At 49.3% G+C, this 19,972-nt stretch overlaps 1 long non-coding RNA gene across 1 annotated transcript; it reads left to right on the top strand.

Annotated features, from left to right (window-relative positions):
* Positions 1–7,936: 7,936 nt before the first annotated feature.
* Positions 7,937–14,585, top strand: LOC140472102 (uncharacterized). The gene is made up of 3 exons (XR_011957401.1): positions 7,937–8,019; positions 8,124–8,239; positions 14,436–14,585. It is a non-coding gene; the product is annotated as an uncharacterized lncRNA (long non-coding RNA).
* The last annotated feature ends 5,387 nt before the right edge of the window (positions 14,586–19,972 follow it).

Raw genomic sequence — 19,972 nt, 5'->3', positions numbered from 1 at the left:
AATCACACAACCACCTGATGAAGAAGCTGCAAAGCTAGTCCTTCCAAATAAACCTGTTGGACTATAACCTGGTGTTCTGTGAATTTTAATTTTGTCCATCCTAATCTAACACCAGCACCTGAAAGTCAAGAGTGTGGGAAGAATGCAAAATATAACAAAAGAACTAGGAACAGGAGAAGGCCGTCCTGCCCTTTGAGCTTGCTCTGCCATTCATTAAGATCATGGCTGATCATTTTGTGGACGCAGAACCATTTACAAATGTTCTCACCATATCCCTTAATAATTAATTAATTCTTTTTTAAAAAGCTACCTTAGCTTTAAAAACGTTTACTGAACTAGCATCAACTACTTCCCTGGGCAATGAATTCCACAGAGGTCAAGAAGTTCTTCTCAATTCAGTCCTAAATTTGCTGCCTCTAGTCTTATAGTGATGCCCTCTTGTCCTAGCTTCACCTGCCAGTGGAAACATTCCCTCTACTTCTATTTTATCCATTCCATTCATTATTTTATATGTTTCCCATTCTTCTGATTTCCAATGAATATAATCCCAATCTACTCAGTCTCTGTTAAGCTAACCCCCTCAACTCCGGAATCAACCTAGTTAACCTCCTCTGCACCCCCTCTAGTGCCGGTACATCCTTGAGCAAGTAAGGAGACAAAAACTGCATGCAGTACTCCAGGTGTGGCCTCACCAGCACCCAATACAGCTGGAACATAACCTCTGCTTTTAAACACAATCCCTTCAGCAATGAAGGCTAAAATTCCATTTGCTTTCTGAATTGATTGTTGTACCTGGTAACCAACCTTCATTCAGAAGGATACTCAGGTGCCCCTACATAGCAAATGATGCAACTTTTTAAAACTCAAGTAATAATCTCTTTTTTAATGTTACTCCAACCAAACAGTAGGACTTTACATTTATGAACATTCTATCCCAAATGCCAGCCCATTGCCCACTCACCCAATGTATCTCTGTTCCTCTGCAAAGTTTCACAGTTCTCCACACACTTTGTTCTGCTACTCATCTTAGTGTCAGATGCAAACTTTGACACACGTGGTCGCCAACTCCAAATCATCCGTATCAATTCTAAATAATCGCAGTCCCAACACTGATCCCTGAGGCACACTATTAGTCACTGATTGCCAGCCGGAATAGTACTCATTTATCCCCACACTTTGCTTCCTTTTAGTCAACCAATCTTCTATCCATGCTAATACTCTACTCCTAACACCATGCACCTTTATATTATGCAACTGCCTCTTGCACAGCACCTTGTTGAAGGCCTTTTGGAAATCTGGGTACACCGCATCCACTGGGTCCTTGTTGTCCACCTTGCTCGAAATGTCTTCATAGAATTCCAAAAGATTTGTGAAGCATGACCTGCCCTACATGAATCCACGCTCTGTTGTCCAATGGGACAATTGCTATTAAGATTCCCTGTTATTTCTTCCTTGATAATAGACCCAAGCATCTTTCCCACTACAGAGAATAAGCTAACTGGTGTATAATTCCCCACCTTTTGTCCACCTCCTTTTTAAAAACGTGCCGTCACTTTTGCTGCTTTCCAATCTGCTGGGACTGCCACAGAGTCCAGTCAATTTTGGAAAATTACTGCCAGTGCATTTGCTATTTCTCCTGGCATCTCCTTTAGTACCCTGGGATGCATTCCATCAGGGTCAGAAGACTTTTCTGTCATTAGCTCAATTAACTCCAACAGTCCAACACTAGCTGTTCCGTAATAATGACAGTTTCCAAATCCTCACCTATCTTTGTCTCTTTGCTAATTATTGGCAAGATATTAGTGTCCTCCACTGTGATATCCCATAATTAAATGTTCCTTCTCATTTTCCAAAGGACCAACATTTACTTTAGCCACTCTTTTCTCATTCAATATAAAATTTTGTTTTCTGTCTTTATAGTCTGTGCTAGTTTTTTTTTCTCATGTTCTATCTTACTTTTCTTTATAGCTCTTCTGTGGCTTTCTGTTGACCTTTATAGTTTTCCCAGTTCTAGTTTCAGGCTGTTTTTGGCCACTTTGCATGCCTTCTCTTTCAATTTGATTGCTTTCCGTAGATACCCATCACAGAGTATGCCTTTTCTTACAGTCCTTCCTTTTCACTGAAATATATCATTGCTGAGCACTTTGTAAAGTGCCTCTGAAAATCTTCCACTGCTCATCAACTGTCCCACCATAAAATCTTTGTTTCCAGTCTACTTTATCCAGGTTCTCCCTCATTCTATTGTAGTTCCCTGTTTTGAAGCACAGGACCCAGGTGTTAGATTTTATCTTCACACTCTCCATATGTATTCTAAATTCAACCATACAGTGATCACTTCTTTCAAGAGGATCCCTAACTCTGAGGTCATTAATTATTCCTGTCTCATTGCACAGGGCCAGATACTGGATAGATTGCTCCCTTGTCAGTTCCATTTCATACTGTTCAAGAAAACTATCATGGATACACTTAATAAACTCAAGGCTACCCTGACTGAGCTGGTTCGACCAAACTACATGTAGATTAAAATCACCCATGATAATAGCTGTACCATTTTACCGGCAATAGTTATTTCTTTGTTTATTGCCCATCCCAATGTGATGTTATTATTTGGTGGCCTGCACACAACATCTGTCAGTGACTTTCTTGTTGGAATTTTGAATGCATCATTCCAGTTTCTCCGAATGTACAGCAATAACAACAACTATTTGCATTGAATGGAATCTTTTACAATGGCAAATCTCCCAAGGTGCTTCATGGATGATCAAAATATTGATTAAAGAGAATGATTTTAAAATACATCTTAAAAGGAGGATAGAGAAGGTGAGGGAGGGTATTCCATAGACTTCTGCCCTTGACAGCACCATTCGTGGAGTGATGCAAGTGGGATGGGTTGGAAAGGGAATGTGCAAAGGGGAAATGGAGGAGCACAGACAGAGCATAATGTCTTAAGGACAGAGGAGGTTCCAGACTGAGTCTGTCTGTCAGAGAGTATGGCTGCCTCATGGAGTTTGAAGCTCTGCAATGGGTCCATGCATGTCACGTTAGTCGAGGAGTGTATAACGGTGGCTGAGAGAACTTTTGATGAGGATTAGTCTCCTGAGGTAGTGTGGGCTGAGGTTAGAAACAGAAGAGGAGAGGTCACACTGCTTGGAATTTATTTTATATATAGGCCTCTGCAGAGTTCCAGGGAGGTGGAAGAGAGGATTAGCAAAATTATTCTGGATAGGAGTGAAAGTAACAGGGTGGTCAACATGAGGGACTTTAACTTCCCCAAAATTGACTGGACATGTTATTAATCTAATACGTTGGATGGATCGGTTTTTATCTAATATGTACAGGAGGGTTTCCTGACACAGTATGTTGAAGGGCCGACAAGAGGGGAGGCCACATTGGATCTGGTCCTTGGTAATGAACCAGACTAGGTGTTTGATTTAGTTGTAGGTGAGCACTTTGGAGAGAGTGACCATAATTCAGTTAAGTTTAGTTTAGTGATGGAAAGGAATTAGTACATGCCACAGGTCAAGAGTTATTGATCGGGCAAGGGCAATTATAATGCTATTAGGCAAGAATTAGATGCACAGAATGGGGTAGCAAAATACAGGGAATTCAGACAATGGAAATGTGGAGTTGGTTTAAGGAACAGATATTGCATGTCCTTGATAGGTATGTCCCTGTCAGGCAGGAGGAAGTGATAAGGTAAGGGAACCTTGGTTTACTGTGGAAACTGCATCTCTTGTTACGAAGAAGAAGGAAGCTTTTAAGTGTTGATGAGGCAAGATGGTTCAGATGAGGAGATGGAGAATTACAGATCAGCTGAGAAGGATTTAAAGAGAGAGTTAAAAAGAGCAAAGAGAGGACACGACCAGTCTTTAACACATAGAATAAAGGAGAACCCTAGAGCTTTCTATAGGTATGTGAGGAATAAAAAGATGATTAGGGTAGGAATAGGGCCAATCACAGACAGAATGGGAAGGTGAGTGTTGACCCTGTGGAGATCGGAGAGATGCTAAATGAACATTTCTCATCAGTTTTCACTCAGGAAAAGGAGAATATTGTAGAGGAGGAGAATGAGGTATGAGATATTAGACTAGAAATCATCAAGGTTAGTTATGAACAGGTGTTAACAATGATGGAAGGAGTGAAAATAGACAAGTCCCCTGGGCTGGATGGGATTTATCCGACGATTCTCTGAAAAGCTAGGGAGAAGGTAGCATAGCCTTTGGCTTGGATATTTGAGTTGTCATTGTCTGCAGATTTCGTACCAGAGCAGTGGAAGATTGCAAATGTTGTGTCCTTGTTCAAGAAGGTCAGGAGAGATGATCCAGGTAATTATAGACCAGTGAGCCTTACTTCTGTTGTAGGAAAGGTTTAGGAAAGGATTATAAGATTTAAAATCATCTGGCAAACATCAATTTGATTTCAGATAGTCAACTTGGTTTTGTCAAGGGCAGGTCATGTCTCACAAACCTCTGAGTTTTTTGAGACGGTCACCAAGCTTGTAGATAAGGGTAGGGCATTTGACATGGTATACATGGACAAAAGTAAAGCCTTTGACAAGGTTCCACATGGTAGGCTGTTGGAGAAAATGCAGAGGCATAGAAACAAGTCTCACTACGAGAGCAGATTTGTTCAAGCAAATTCGAAGGCAGGTTTGCAGATGGGAAAGCAAGCAAGAAAGCTCCGTTCTTGTCCATGTAAAATTCTGCAGTTGAATAACAAAGCAGTTTCTGCCCAGTTTCAAACTGGGGACCTTTCGCGTATGAGGCAAACGTGATGAGTCCAGTTACTGGTCATGTGCCACCAGGATCTGTTTTGGGACCACTGCAGGTATAGGTGAATGGATTAGGAAATTTGCAGATGACACTAAAGTCAGTGTAGTAGTGGACAATGTGGAAGAATGTTACAGGTTGCAAGCGGACTTGGATAAACTGCAGAATTGGGCTGAGAGGTGGCAAATATAGAGTTCAATGCAACTAAATGTGGGTGATGCACTTTGAGAAGAATATCAGGAAGGCTGAATACTGGGTCAATGCAAAAAATCTTGGTAGTGTGGTGTGCAGAGGGATCTTTGAGTCCATGTACATAGATCCCTGAAAGTTGCCACCCAGGTTGATAGCGCTGTTAAGGCGGTAAACGGTGTGTTCGGCTTCATTCATGGAGGGATTGAAATACCATACTGCAAGTATACAAAATGCTGGTGCAGCTACACTTGGAATATTGTGTTCAGTTCTGGTGCCCATATTTCGGGAAGGATCTGGAAACATTAGAAAATGTGCAGAAGAGATTTACCAGAACATTGCCTGGTCTGGAGAGAAGGTCTTGTGAGGAAAGGCTGAGAGACTTGAAACTCTTCTCATTGGCAAGAACAAGGCGAGAGGGGATTTGATAGAGATATTCAAGATGATCAGAGGATTAGAAAGGTAGACAATGGAGGTATTTTTCCTAGGATGATGACGTCAGCATGGGGGGAATGGGGGTGGAACCCTGCTCATGACTCCACCTCCATTTCCCCCACTCCATTTACAGGCTCCGCCCCTACTCCCAGCTCCACACTCACACCAGATCCCAGCTCCCAGACCTGCCGAGTTTTCACCATCCCTCCAGACCTTCCCCTCACTGGGGACGAACGATCAGATCTTAGCAAAGGACTCATCTTCATCCCCCTCCGTCCACTCATCAATGAATTTAATACATGCCGTGACATCGAACAATTCTTCTGTTGCCTCCGCCTCCGAGCTTACTTTCACAATCAAGACTCCGGCCCACCTTCCGAGGACCCCTTTGCCCATGTCCAACACACTGCATCCACCTGGACACCTCGCGCTGGCCTATTACCTGCCCTCGACCTCTTCATTTCCAACTGCCGCCGGGACATTAACCGCCTCAACCTGTCATCCCCCCTCCCCCACTAAAACCTCTCACTCTCACAACGCGCAGCCCTCCAATCCTTTTGCTCTAATCCCAACCTCACCATCAAGCCAGCAGATAAAGGGGGCGCAGTGGTAGTCTGGCACACTAACCTTTACACCGCTGAACCAAACGCCAACTCGAGGACACCTCTTCCTCCTGCCCCCTCGACCATGACCCCACACCCCCATCACCAAACCATCATCTCCCAGACCATGCAGAACCTTATCGCCTCAGGAAATCTCCCACCCACAGCTTCCAACCTCACAGTCCGGGAACCCCGCACTGCCCGGTTCCACCTCCTTCCCAAGATCCACAAGCCTGACCACCCTGGCCGACCCATTGTCTCAACATGCTCCTGCCCCACTGAACTCATCTCTACCTACCACGACACTGTCCTATCCCCCTAGTCTAGGAACTCCCCACATACATTCGAGACACCACCCACGCCCTCCACCTCCTCCAAGACTTCAGTTCCCCCGGCCCCTAATGCCTCATCTTCACCATGGATATTCAGTCCCTCTACACCTCAATCCGCCATGACCAGGGCCTCCAAGCCCTCCATTTTTTCCTCTCCCGACTTCCCCAACAGTACCCTTACACCAACACTCTCATTCATTTGGCTGAACTGGTCCTCACCCTTAACAAGTTCTCCTTTGAATTCTCTCACTTCATCCAGAACAAGAGGGTAGCCATTGGAACACGTAAGGTCCCCAGCTATGCCTGTCTCTTTGTTGGCTATGTAGAACAGTTGATCTTCCATAGTTACACCAGCACCACTCCCCACCTCTTCCTCTGCTACATTGATGACCGCATTGGTGCCACCTCGTGTTCCTGCGAGGAGGTTGAGCAATTCATCAACTTCACCAACACATTCCACCCTGACCTTAAATTTACCTGGACCATCTCTGACACCACCCTCCCCTTCCTACACCTCTCCATCTCCATTAATAATGATCGACTTGACACTGATATTTTTTACAAACCCACCGACTCCCACAGCTACCTGGATTACACCTGTTCCCACCCTACCTCTTGCAAAAATGCCATCCGGTATTCCCAATTCCTCCGCCTCTGCTGTATCTGCTCCCAGGAGGATCAGTTTCACCACACAACACACCAGGTGGCCTCCTTCTTTAGAGACCACAATTTCCCTTCCCACATGGTTAAAGATGCCCTCCAATGCATCTCGTCCACAACCCACACCTCTGCCCTCAGACCCCACCCCTTCAAACATAACAAGGACAAAACGCCCCTGGTGCTCACCTTCCACCCTACCAACCTTCGCATAAACGAAATCATCCGCCGACATTTCTGCCACCTCAAAACAGACTCCACCACCAGGGATATATTTCCCTCCCCACCCCTTTCTGACTTCCGCAAAGACCGTTCCCTCCATGACTACCTGGTCAGGTCCACGCCCCCCCACTACCCACACTCCCAATCTGGCACCTTCCCCTGCCACTGCAGGAATTGCAAAACCTGCGCCCACACTACCTCCCTCACCTCTATCCAAGGCCCTAAAGGAGCCTTCCAATTACCTCAAAGTTTTGCCTGCACATCCAGTAATATCATTTATTGTATCCGTTGCTCCCGATGCGGTCTCCTCTACATTGGGGAGACTGGACACCTCCGAGCAGAGCACTTTAGGGAATATCTTCGGGACACCTGCACCTCTCAGGCCTCTCGATCCAAGATTCGGGATAGTTTCAAGATATCACAAGGCATCGACTCTAACTTCCCTTGTCCCTGAGCCTGCTGAGTCACGCCTGAATCAACTCTGCAATTGGGAGGAAGGGGCTGGACTGGAGGACCGAGCAGCGGCCGGTCCGCCAACCTGAGTTTCTGGATAAATTCTCACACAATAATGCCACTAGGCCATCACTTCACCTGCTCACAGTTTGTATATCACAGTGCAACATGAATCAAAACTCTTTCTTCCTGCACAATTGTTTGAGCCGGCACTCTGGTGATGTGACTCAGTACCTCTCCATGTGGTATCCCTCACTGTGTGGGTCTAATTGATCCCTCTGTCAGCGTCTCTCACTTTTGAAGCTACTCCAGATCATAAGCCAACAGAATTCTCCACTCCAGAGAGATGAGGCAACACAGGTCAGGATTTTCCAGATCTCTGTGGGCTCAGTGCCATTCTGTATGTGTAACCTTCAAAGCATTCGTCTAATTTCCCATTTTGCCTATTTCTGTGTCTTCTACAGGTACCCATGGTGTTCTTGACTCAATAGACTGGCCAACGACTGGTTGGGACGATGGTTGGTCAGCCAGAAAGACAAAGTCAGGGAGGTCGGGAGTCTTCAATAAATCCTGCTGCCAGGTAAGATCATTCCAGTGCACAGAGCAGAGGGATCCAAACATCAGCTAACAAGACATGACATAGAGAAAGTGCTGCAGGGGGAGCACAGTACAGACACACCCCAGGCTCAATCACCACGCCTGCTGCAAGTTTTGTTGTAATGAGACAGCATCGAGAGTTCCCAGTTATCAGTCCAGGCCTGTGCTTTCTTAGGGAGCATCAGAACAACTGAGGGGAAAGCAGGCCTCCCACGAGAGAGTGGTAATGCTGCCTGGGATCTTTCTGTTCCCTATTCCCTCTCCAACACTGTATCTATGGCTTGTATTGATGACCAGTGCCTTTAATCATTCTAACTTCTATAGCAGTTCATGTTCTGTCATGTCCTCCCCTCTCACCAATTATTTCACATATTTGAAACCTCTAATCCAGATGACCATTCGTATCGCTGTAACTTGCTTCAGTCTCTACAACATGCCTTGTCTCGATAGTCTCCTCCTCCATGAACTGGAGACATCGGGTCTGTTTCTGTGCTGCATGACTTTTCGGCTGAGATTTCCTAAATGGAATGAGTCGGAATTGCCTGTGTTTGGCCCATATCCCTTCAAACCTTCTCCTCTCCATGTACCTGCCCGAGTGTCTTTTCCGTGTTGTAATTGTACTTATTTTCACCATTTCCTCTGGCAGTCCATTCCATCCATGCACCATCCTCTGTGGATAATGTTGCCCCTCAGCTCCCTCTTTAAATCCTTGTTCTCTTACCTCACGTTTATGCCTCTAGCTTTGGACTCACCTACCCTTGGCAATTTACCTTACTTAGACTATACATAGTTTCATAAACCTTTATAAGGTCACCCCGTGGCCTCCTCTGCCCAGGAGAAATATTGACGACAGTGTTACCAATATCTCCAACTCATGTTCTCAATGCTCTGACCAATGAAGACAAGTGTGCCAATTGCCGCTTTCAACACCCTGTCGCCCTGTGATGCCAGTCCAAGGAACAATGTAACTGCACCCCCTGGTGTCTCTTTTTTTCTAAAATACTGCCCAGGGCCCAACCATTACCCGTGTTAGTCCTCCCTGGTTTGTCTGAACTAAATCCAATACCTGAATTAAATTCCATCTTTCATTCCTTGGCCCAGTTGATTAACATCCCCTTCGATAACTATATTCTCTGCCCACTCTTCCACTAATCTTGGTATCCATAAACATACTAACAGGGACACCTATATTTTCACTCTAGTTGTTTATGTAAGTGGTGCACAACAGTGGTCCCAGCACCAGTCCTTACAGCACACCGCTGGTCAGAGGCCCCAGTCTGAACAACAACCCTCTCCCCCCACCCTCTGTCTCCCACTGTCATCCCATTTTGTATCCAGTTGGCTAGCTCTCCCTGATCCCTTGTGATCTAACCTTACTAACCAATGTATCATGTTACACCCTGAACAAGGGTTTGCAGAAGCCAGAAACAACGTCTGTTGCTCTGCCTTCATCTATCTTTTTGGTCACATCTTGAGCAAACTCCAGTCAAGTTTGTGGGACATGTTATCCCACGCACAAAGCCATGCTGGCTGTCTGTAATTAGGCCTTGTCTTTCCAAGGCCTACCTCTCAGAATGACCTCGAACAACTGACCCACCCTGATGTCTCGCTCATCAGTCTGTAGTTCCCTGGCTTTCTCTTGTAGCCTTTCTTAATTAATGACAAAAGATTATATTCATAGTCGGAGTCATACCGCACTGTTCAGTTAACGCTAACCATACTCTAAAACGGATCTCATCCCACCTGCCTGTTCCTGGGTCATATCCCTTCAAACCTTTCCTATTCCTGTACTAATCCAAATGTCTTTTGAACATTGTAATTGTCCCCATGTTCACCCCTTCCTTAGGAAGTTCATTTCACACACAACCCACCCTCTGTGTAACAATGTGCCTCATGTCTTTTTTTAAAATGTCTCTCCTCTAAACTTAAAAATGTAGTGCCTTGTCTTGAAACTCCCCTGTCCAAGGGGAAATATAACTCCCATTAACTCTATCGATCCCCTCATGATTTTATAAACTTCTATGTGGTCATCTGTCAACATTCAGGTTTCAGTGAAAAATACCAACCTATTCAGCCTTTCTTTATACTGAAGCCTTTTGTACCCAGCCACATCCCAGTAAACCTCCTCTCAACCCTTTCCAACTTAATAATATCCTTCCTATAACTGGGCGACCAGAACTGGACACAGTATTCCAGAAGAGGACTCACCAATGGCCTGTATAATCTCAATGCGACTTCCCAACTCCGATATCCAAAGGACTGAGCAATGAAAGCAAGTGAGGCCAGCACCTTTTTTTAAACTATCCTGTCTCTCCATGTTGCAAACTTCAAAGAATTATGTAGCTGAACCCTGAGTTCTCTCTGTTCTACAACACTACCGAAGGTTTTGCCATTAATTGTATAAGTCCTGCATGTGTTTGTTGTACCAAATGCATTTCCTCGCATTTATTCAGATTGAACTCCATCTACAGTTTTTCAGCCATTCACACATTTCATCAGGATCCCTTTGTAATCTCAGAAAACCTTCACTGTCCACAATGCCACCCTCCAGTCTACCTGCCTATCACACATAGCTCTCTATGGTACAAATATATCTGCTAGGGGGCCTACAATTTCTTCACCAGCTTCCCACAATGTCCTGAGATCCATTTGATCAGGTCCTGGGGATTTATCTACCTTTGTGTTTTAAAACCTTGAGCACCTCCTTTTCTATAATGTGGACTCATTTCAAGACATTGAGTCATAGAGATGTACAGCACGAAACAGGCCCTTCGGACCAACTCCTGCATGACATTTCTAGTCACATTTGCCACAATTTTCCCAATATCCCCATAAACCTTTGCTATTCATACACCCATCCACATGCCTTTTAAATGTATTTCTATCAGCCTCCACTATTTGCTCTGGCAGCTTATTCCATCCACTCTGTGAGAGCCAGTTGTCCTTTAGACCCCTTTGAAAAGTTTCCCTCGCCTGGGGACATGACCTTGTCTATTGACCCTGTCGATGCCCACCATGATTTTAAACCCCTTTTATCGGTTCACTCCTCAGCCTCCCATGTTCAACTGAAAACAGCCCCAGCCTATTCAGGCTTTTCCCTGAAGCACAAACCCTCCAACCCTGGCAACATCTTTGGTCATTTCTTCTGAACCCTTTCATGTTCCACGACATCCTTCCGATGGCATTGAGACCAGAATTACACACATTATTCCAATAGTGGTCAGGCCAAACACTGTTTAGTTCCCCGAGCCCCCCAGTCTTTATCCACAGTAAGTTCCAAAGTGAAATATTTGTTTTGGATCTTGTCGTTTCACACATCGTTGCCTTCATTGATCATTAAGGAGACCGGGTTTGTCCCGAGCTCTTCTTTTGCTCTTAATACACTTGTAGAGTCTCTTTGGATTCTCCTTAACTTTCTCTGCCAAAGCGATCTCGTGTCCCCTTTTTACATTCCTGATTTCCATCCTAAGTGTATTTCTACAGTCCCAATGCTCCTGAAGGGATTCCCTTGAGTCAGCCAGTTATATCTGACATGTGACCCCTTTTTTTCCTTGACCACAGCCTCGAAACTCAGCCAGTGTTTCCTAATTCAGTCAGCATTGAGCTGCACACTAACAGGAACATGCTGGCGCTGAACGCTCCTTTTATCTCGGTTTTAAAATATTCCTACTTGCCAGACTTCCCTTTATCTGCAAATAGCCTTCCCAGATCTACTTTAAAAATTCCTGTCTAATACTATCTTGCTCCATTGAATAACTTTAACTTGTGGACCAGGCCTGTCCTTTTCCATCGCTATTTTCAAACTAATACAATTGTGGTAACTTTCCAAAGTGCTCCCCCACTAACACCTCAGTCCTGTTCCCGACCTTGTTTCCCAAGGGGAGGTCAGGTTTATCCCCATTCTCCAGTTGGGCCATTTACATAATGACTGGGAGTTTTCGGAACACACTAAACAAATTCCTTCCATCCAAATGCTTAACTTAGTAGCAATCCCAGTCCAGGTTTGGAACGGTTAAGATCCCCTATCATTACAACCCTATTATTCTAAGAGATATCTGAAATCTCCTGACATATTTGCTCCTCCATCTCCCGTTGCCTATCGCTGTAGTCTGACCGTAGAAAACTAATGACCAATTTTTATTTCTCGGTTCCACTAATATCGTTTAACTGGGCGATCCTACATGAATCCTCCCTCTAGGTACTGCTGGGATGTTTCCCCCAATCAAACCCACCCGCTCTCCTCCTGTTTTCCCTCCTGTTCTATCCTTCCTGAAGTATCTGTCTCCGGAACATTGAGCTGCTGCTCCTGTTGCTCCCTCAGCTGTGTTTCTGTAATATCTATGGGATCCCAATCCCATGTTCCCATCCATGCTCTGGGTTCATCTGCCTTATCTGTCTGGCCCTTTGTATTGAAATAACTGCAGTTTAATCCACCAGTTTGCCCTAATTGTCTGCTATGTCCTTGCCCTCCCTTGTCTCCTTATATTCCTCTCTTGAACATTTGTACCAGCTTCAACTTTCTTTCTGGCCTTACGACTCTTTGGGGTCACCCAGCCCTGCCAGACGAGTTTAAATCCTCTCGAGCAGCTCCAGCAACGTTCCCCACCAGGATGTGGGTCCCCCTCCTGTTCCCAGTTCAGGTGTATTCCCCACCCTGTCTACCTGTGCTGACACCTTCAGACATCCAGGGACTTGCCCACCAAGGTCCCTGTATTCCTCAGTTCTCCAGGAGGACCTACCATTCATGATGTATACCCTTCGCTTATGAGACTTCCCACTGTGCATTACCTCACAGTGATCAGAAGTAAACTCCGTCTGCCATTACTCTGCTCAGTTTATCATCTGATCGATATCAGACTGCAGCCTGAGACCATCCCCCTCACTGTGGACAACACCCTCACCTGTCATGTCATCTGCAAACCTACTAATGTTACCTTCTGCTTTCACATCCGAGTGATTAATGTCCATAATGAACAGCAATGGTTCCTGCACAGATCCCTGTGGTACACCCGCTGGGCAAAGGCTTTCAATCACAAAACCAACCCTCCACCAATTGTGGACCCAATTTACCAACTTACCTTGGATCCCATGGGATCTTCCCTTTTGGACCAGCCTTCCGTGTGGGACCTTGTCAAAGACCTTAATGAACTCCATATAAACCACATCATCTGCACTGCCCTCATCAATATCAGAGGACAGTCGTGTAGCAAATCCATACAGACAATCCCTAATGAAATTGTGGGGGTATCCGTTTTTGGTGAATACATTGTATAGGTGTTCTTCTTCCTCTTTTTGCAGTTCTGATGTACTGCAGTGTGTTGTGGCCCTTTTGAACAATGTCTTGATGCAACTACCTTTGTGTTTGTTGGGGTGATTGCTTTCATAGTTCAGGACTCGGTCTGTGTGTTTGTGGCTTTCGTGTATACCTTTGTGGTGAATTCTCCGTTCGGTGTTCTCTGTACAGTCACGTCTAGGAATGGGAGTTGGTTGTCCTTTTCTTCCTCTCTAGTGAATTGGATTCCTGTGAGTGTGGCGTTGATGATCCGGTGTGTGTTCTATATTTCTGTGTTTTTAATGATTACAAAGGTGTCATCTACATATCTGACCCAGAGTTTGGGTTGAATTTGCGGTAAGACTGTTTGTTCTAATCTTTGCATTGCCGCTTCTGCTATGAGTCCAGAGATCGGTGAGCCCATGGGTGTGCCGTTGATTTGTTCATATATTTCGTTGTTGAATGTGAAGTGTGTTGTGAGGCACAAGTCCAGTAGTTTAAGTATGCCGTCTTTGTTGATAGGTTCAACGTCCTGTTGTCTGTTCTGTATGTCCAGCAGGTTGGCTATTGTTTCCCTGGCTAGGGTTTTGTCGATAGAGGTGAACAGTGCCGTTACATCGAATGAGACCATGGTTTCTTCCTTGTCTATGTGTATATTTCTGATGATGTCCAAGAATTCCTGTGTTGATTGTACAGATTGTCTGGATCCGCTGATCAGGTGTTTCAGTTTCTGCTGTAGTTCTTTAACCAGTTTGTGTGATGGTGTCCCTGGGAGTGATACTATGGGTCTGAGTGGGATGGCTGGTTTGTGCACTTTATGTAGTCCATAGAATCTGAGGGTGTTGTTGCTTTCAGGTCTCATTCTGTGTAGGTCAAATCTGGTTATCTGTCCGTTTTGTTTTTGTAGGTTTCTCAGTGTGTTGTTTATCCTATTGGTGAGCTGCGGGGTGGGGTCAAACTCCACACAATTTCATCCACAGATGCCTCAGGGAAAGACAATGGAACGAGGACATGCCACGACCCAAAGGACTAGCCACACTACCATACATCAAGAACATTTCGGAACTGACAGCCAGACTACTGCGACCACTAGGACTGATAACAGCACACAAACCAACAGCCACTCTCAGACAACAACTCACCAGGACGAAGGACCCAATACCCAACATGAGCAAAACCAATGTATTGTACAAAATCCCATGCAAGGACTGCACAAAACACTACATAGGACAAACAGGAAGACAGCTAACGATCTGTATCCATGAACACCAACTAGCTATGAAACGACACGACCAGCTATCCTTCGTAGCCACACACGCAGGTGACAAGCAACATGAATTCGACTGGTACAAAACTAGTATTATAGGACAAGCCAAACAGAGAACAGCCAGGGAATTCCTAGAGGCATGGCACTCATCCACAGATTCAATCAATAAGCACATCGACCTGGACCCAATATACCGGCCACTGCAGCGGACAGCTGGAAGTGACAACCGGAAGCAGCAGATTCAAACCACTATAAATGCTGGAGGAAACAGCACAGAAGCGCTTCCCAAGCACTGAGGATGTCACCTAGACAGGGGACGAAACGTCTGCAACACAAATTCCCAACTCGGCGAACAGAACCACAACAACGAGCTCCTGAGCTACAAATCTTCTCCCAAACTTTGAAGCCCTTTCGACTCTACAAAGCTCCGTCATGAACAATCCACCATCTCTCTATTTCCTTTGCCTTCTTCAGTGTCTCAAACTCTCGCTGTATCTTCCAGTAACGTTCTTTAGTTACTGCAGGTCAGCCTAGCTCCCCAGATAACCTGTTTCATCCCCTACAGCTCCCTCAATCACTGTAACACCCTCTACTCTGTCTAATGCTCCTCTTTCCCACTGTCTTCCAGGTACAACGGCGATCCTGTTAGAGAGCAGTGTGGAATGGGATGTTATAAATCTCAGCTGAGGCTTGAGGCCTACCATTACCTGGGAATCACAAGGGGAGGGAACCTGAGAGAGAGCAGCACAGAGCGGGAGAATATAAATCAGCAGCGAGGATCAAGGCCGACTGGGACTTGGATTTGGATAAAAAGCAGAGCAGGAGGCTCGAAATCAGCACCAAGTCACAGAGGGAGGGACCGTGTGAGGGAGCAACCTGGAGCAGGGGCTTGAAGCTGACTCACACCTGGGAGAATCGAAATCAGCACTGAGGATTGAGGCCTAGTTGTACCTGGGAGTCACAGAGACGGTGACCCTGTGAGGGAGCAGACTGGAGTGAGAGCTGGACGATTACACGTCCGAGGAGATACATCACTGTGTGTGCACGTGTCCCTCCATTGTTCTGTGTGTGTGTGTGTATGCGTGTGTGTCCCCTTCCCTCGCTGTGTGAGTGTAACTCTCCTCACTGTATGTGTGAGCGTGTCCCTCCCTCACTGTGTGCGCGTGCGCATCCCTCCCTCACTCTGTGTGTGTGTGTGTGTGTGTTTGTGTGTGCATATGTCTGCATGTCTCCCTCCCTCACTGTCTGTGTGTGTCCCCTCTCGCTTTCTGAGCACATGTCCCACCCTCGCTGTGTCTGCGTGTCTCAACCTCGCTGTGTGTGTGCGTGTCTCAACCTCGCTGTGTGTGTGCGTGTCCCACCCACGCTGTGTGTGTGTGTGTGTGTGTGTGCTCCTCTTGCTGTGATTATTAATGGCCCTCTTGCAGTGTGTGAGGGTGTCCTCCCCTCGCTCTTTTTGTGTGTGTATGCGTATAACTCACTCACTAACTGTGTGTCTGTGTGTCCCTCCCTCGCTTTGTGAGTGTGTGTGTGTGCGCGTGACCCTCTCTCATTGTGTGCGCGTCGCTCTCGCTGTGTGTGTGTCCCTTATGCTGTGCGTGTGTCCGTGTCCCTCACTTGCTGTGTGCGTGTGTCCCTCCCTCGCTGTATGTGCTTATCCCTCTCTCGTGTTTGCGCGCGTCCCTCCCTCGCAGTGAGTGTGCGCGTCCCTCCCTCGCAGTGAGTGTGCGCGTCCCTCCCTCGCAGTGAGTGTGCGCGTCCCTCCCTCGCAGTGAGTGTGCGCGTCCCTCCCTCACAGTGAGTGTGCGCGTCCCTCCCTCGTGTATGTGTGTGTGTGTGTGCGTGCGCGTCCCTCCCTCGCAGTGAGTGTGCGCGTCCCTCCCTCGCAGTGAGTGTGCGCGTCCCTCCCTCGTGTATGTGTGTGTGTGTGTGCGTGCGCGTCCCTCCCTCACTGTGTGCGTGACCCCTCACTGTGTGTGTGTGTGTGTGTGTGTGTGTGTGTGTCCCTCCCTCGCTGTGTGTGTGTCCCTCCCTCGCTGTGTGTGTGTGTGTGTGTGTGTGTGTGTGTGTGTCCCTCCCTCGCTGTGTGTGTGTCCGTCCCTCCCTCGCTGTGTGTGTGTGTGTGTGTGTGTGTGTGTCCCCCTCCCTCGCTGTATGTGTGTCCGTCCCTCCCTCGCTGTGTGTGTGTGTGTGTGTGTGTGTGTGTGTGTGTGTGTGTGTCCCTCCCTCGCTGTGTGTGTGTGTGTGTGTGTGTGTGTCCCTCCCTCGCTGTGTGTGTGTGTGTCCCTCCCTCGCTGTGTGTGTGTGTCCCTCCCTCGCTGTGTGTGTGTGTCCCTCCCTCGCTGTGTGTGTGTGTGTGTGTGTGCCTCCCTCGCTGTGTGTGTGTCCGTCCCTCCCTCGCTGTGTGTGTGTGTGTGTGTGTGTGTGTGTGTGTGTGTCCCTCCCTCGCTGTGTGTGTGTCCGTCCCTCCCTCGCTGTGTGTGTGTGTGTGTGTGTCCGTGTGTGTGTGTGTGTGTGTCCCTCCCTCGCTGTGTGTGTGTGTGTGTGTGTGTGTGTCCCTCCCTCGCTGTGTGTGTGTGTGTCCCTCCCTCGCTGTGTGTGTGTGTGTGTGTGTGCCTCCCTCGCTGTGTGTGTGTCCGTCCCTCCCTCGCTGTGTGTGTGTGTGTGTGTGTGTGTGTGTGTGTGTGTCCCTCCCTCGCTGTGTGTGTGTCCGTCCCTCCCTCGCTGTGTGTGTGTGTGTGTGTGTCCGTGTGTGTGTGTGTGTGTGTCCCTCCCTCGCTGTGTGTGTGTGTGTGTGTGTGTGTGTCCCTCCCTCGCTGTGTGTGTGTGTGTCCCTCCCTCGCTGTGTGTGTGTGTCCCTCCCTCGCTGTGTGTGTGTGTCCCTCCCTCGCTGTGTGTGTGTGTGTGTGTGTGTGTGTGTGTGTGTGTGTGTGTCCCTCCCTTGCAGTGAGCGTGTGTGTCCCTCCCTTGCAGTTTGTGCGTGTCTCCCACTTGCAGTGTGTATGCATCTCCCTCCCTCGCTGTGTGTGTGCGTGTCCCTCCCTCGGTGTGTGTGCGTGTCCCTCCCTCGGGGTGTGTGTGTGTGTGTCTCTCTCTCTCTCTCTCGCTGTGTGTGTGTGCGTATCCCTCCCTCGGTGTGTGTGTGTATGTGTGTGTGTCTCTCCCTCGCTGTGTGTGTGCGTGTCCCTCCCTCGCTGTGTGTGTGCATGTCCCTCCCTCGCTGTGTGTGTGTGCGTGTCCGTCCCTCGCTGTGTGTGCGTGTGTGTGCTCCTCTTGCTGTGATTATTTATGGCCCTCTTGCAGTGTGTGAGGGTGTCCTCCCCTCGCTCTGTTTGTGTGTGTATGCGTATCACTCACTCAAAAACTGTGTGTCTGTGTGTCCCTCCCTCGCTTTGTGAGAGTGAGTGTGTGTGTGTGCGCGTGACCCTCATTGCATGCGCGTCGCTCTCGCTGTGTGTGTGTCCCTTATGCTGTGTGTGTGTTCGTGTCCCTCCCTCGTGTTTGTGTGTGTCCCTCACTCGCTGTGTGCGTGTGTCCCTCCCTCGCTGTATGTGCTTATCCCTCTCTCGTGTTTGTGTGTGTCACTCCCTCGCTGTGTGTATGTGGATCCCTCCCTTGCTGTGAGTGTGCGTGTCCCTCGCGCGCAGTGAGTGTGCGCATCCCTCGCGCGCAGTGAGTGTGCGCGACCCTCGCGCGCAGTGAGTGTGCGCGTCCCTCGCGCGCAGTGAGTGTGCGCGTCCCCCCGCGCAGTGAGTGTGCGCGTCCCTCCCTCGCAGTGAGTGTGCGCGTCCCTCCCTCGCAGTGAGTGTGCGCGTCCCCCCTCGCGGTGAGTGTGCGTGTCCCTCCCTCGCGGTGAGTGTGCGCGTCCCTCCCGCGCGGTGAGTGTGCGCGTCCCTCCCGCGCGGTGAGTGTGCGCGTCCCTCCCGCGCGGTGAGTGTGCGCGTCCCTCCCGCGCGGTGAGTGTGCGCGTCCCTCCCGCGCGGTGAGTGTGCGCGTCCCTCCCGGGCGGTGAGTGTGCGCGTCCCTCCCGGGCGGTGAGTGTGCGCGTCCCTCCCGGGCGGTGAGTGTGCGCGTCCCTCCCGCGCGGTGAGTGTGCGCGTCCCTCCCGCGCGGTGAGTGTGCGCGTCCCTCCCGCGCGGTGAGTGTGCGCGTCCCTCCCGCGCGGTGAGTGTGCGCGTCCCTCCCGCGCGGTGAGTGTGCGCGTCCCTCCCGCGCGGTGAGTGTGCGAGTCCATCCCGCGCGGTGAGTGTGCGCGCCCCTCCCGCGCGGTGAGTGTGCGCGTCCCTCCCGCGCGGTGAGTGTGCGCGTCCCTCCCGGGCGGTGAGTGTGCGCGTCCCTCCCGCGCGGTGAGTGTGCGCGTCCCTCCCGCGCGGTGAGTGTGCGCGTCCCTCCCGCGCGGTGAGTGTGCGCGTCCCTCCCGCGCGGTGAGTGTGCGCGTCCCTCCCGCGCGGTGAGTGTGCGAGTCCATCCCGCGCGGTGAGTGTGCGCGCCCCTCCCGCGCGGTGAGTGTGCGCGTCCCTCCCGCGCGGTGAGTGTGCGCGTCCCTCGCGCGCGGTGAGTGTGCGCGTCCCTCGCGCGCGGTGAGTGTGCGCGTCCCCCGGCGCTGTGAGTGTGCGCGTCCCCCCTCGCAGTGAGTGTGCGCGTCCCCCCCTCGCAGTGAGTGTGCGCGTCCCCCCCTCGCAGTGAGTGTGCGCGTCCCCCCCTCGCAGTGAGTGTGCGCGTCCCCCCCTCGCAGTGAGTGTGCGCGTCCCCCCCTCGCAGTGAGTGTGCGCGTCCCCCCCTCGCAGTGAGTGTGCGCGTCCCCCCCTCGCAGTGAGTGTGCGCGTACCCCTCGCAGTGAGTGTGCGCGTCCCCCCCTCGCAGTGAGTGTGCGCGTCCCCCCCTCGCAGTGAGTGTGCGCATCCCCCCCTCGCAGTGAGTGTGCGCGTCCCTCCCTCGCAGTGAGTGTGCGCGTCCCTCCCTCGCAGTGAGTGTGCGCGTCCCTCCCTCGCAGTGAGTGTGCGCGTCCCTCCCTCGCAGTGAGTGTGCGCGTCCCTCCCGCGCAGTGAGTGTGCGCGTCCCTCCCGCGCAGTGAGTGTGCGCGTCCCTCCCGCGCAGTGAGTGTGCGCGTCCCTCCCGCGCAGTGAGTGTGCGCGTCCCTCCCGCGCAGTGAGTGTGCGCGTCCCTCCCGCGCAGTG

The sequence above is a fragment of the Chiloscyllium punctatum genome, unplaced genomic scaffold (genome assembly GCF_047496795.1).
Source record: "Chiloscyllium punctatum isolate Juve2018m unplaced genomic scaffold, sChiPun1.3 scaffold_242, whole genome shotgun sequence".
In the NCBI taxonomy this organism is placed as follows: Eukaryota; Metazoa; Chordata; class Chondrichthyes; order Orectolobiformes; family Hemiscylliidae; genus Chiloscyllium; species Chiloscyllium punctatum.
This window is presented reverse-complemented; position numbering and strand designations above follow the sequence as displayed.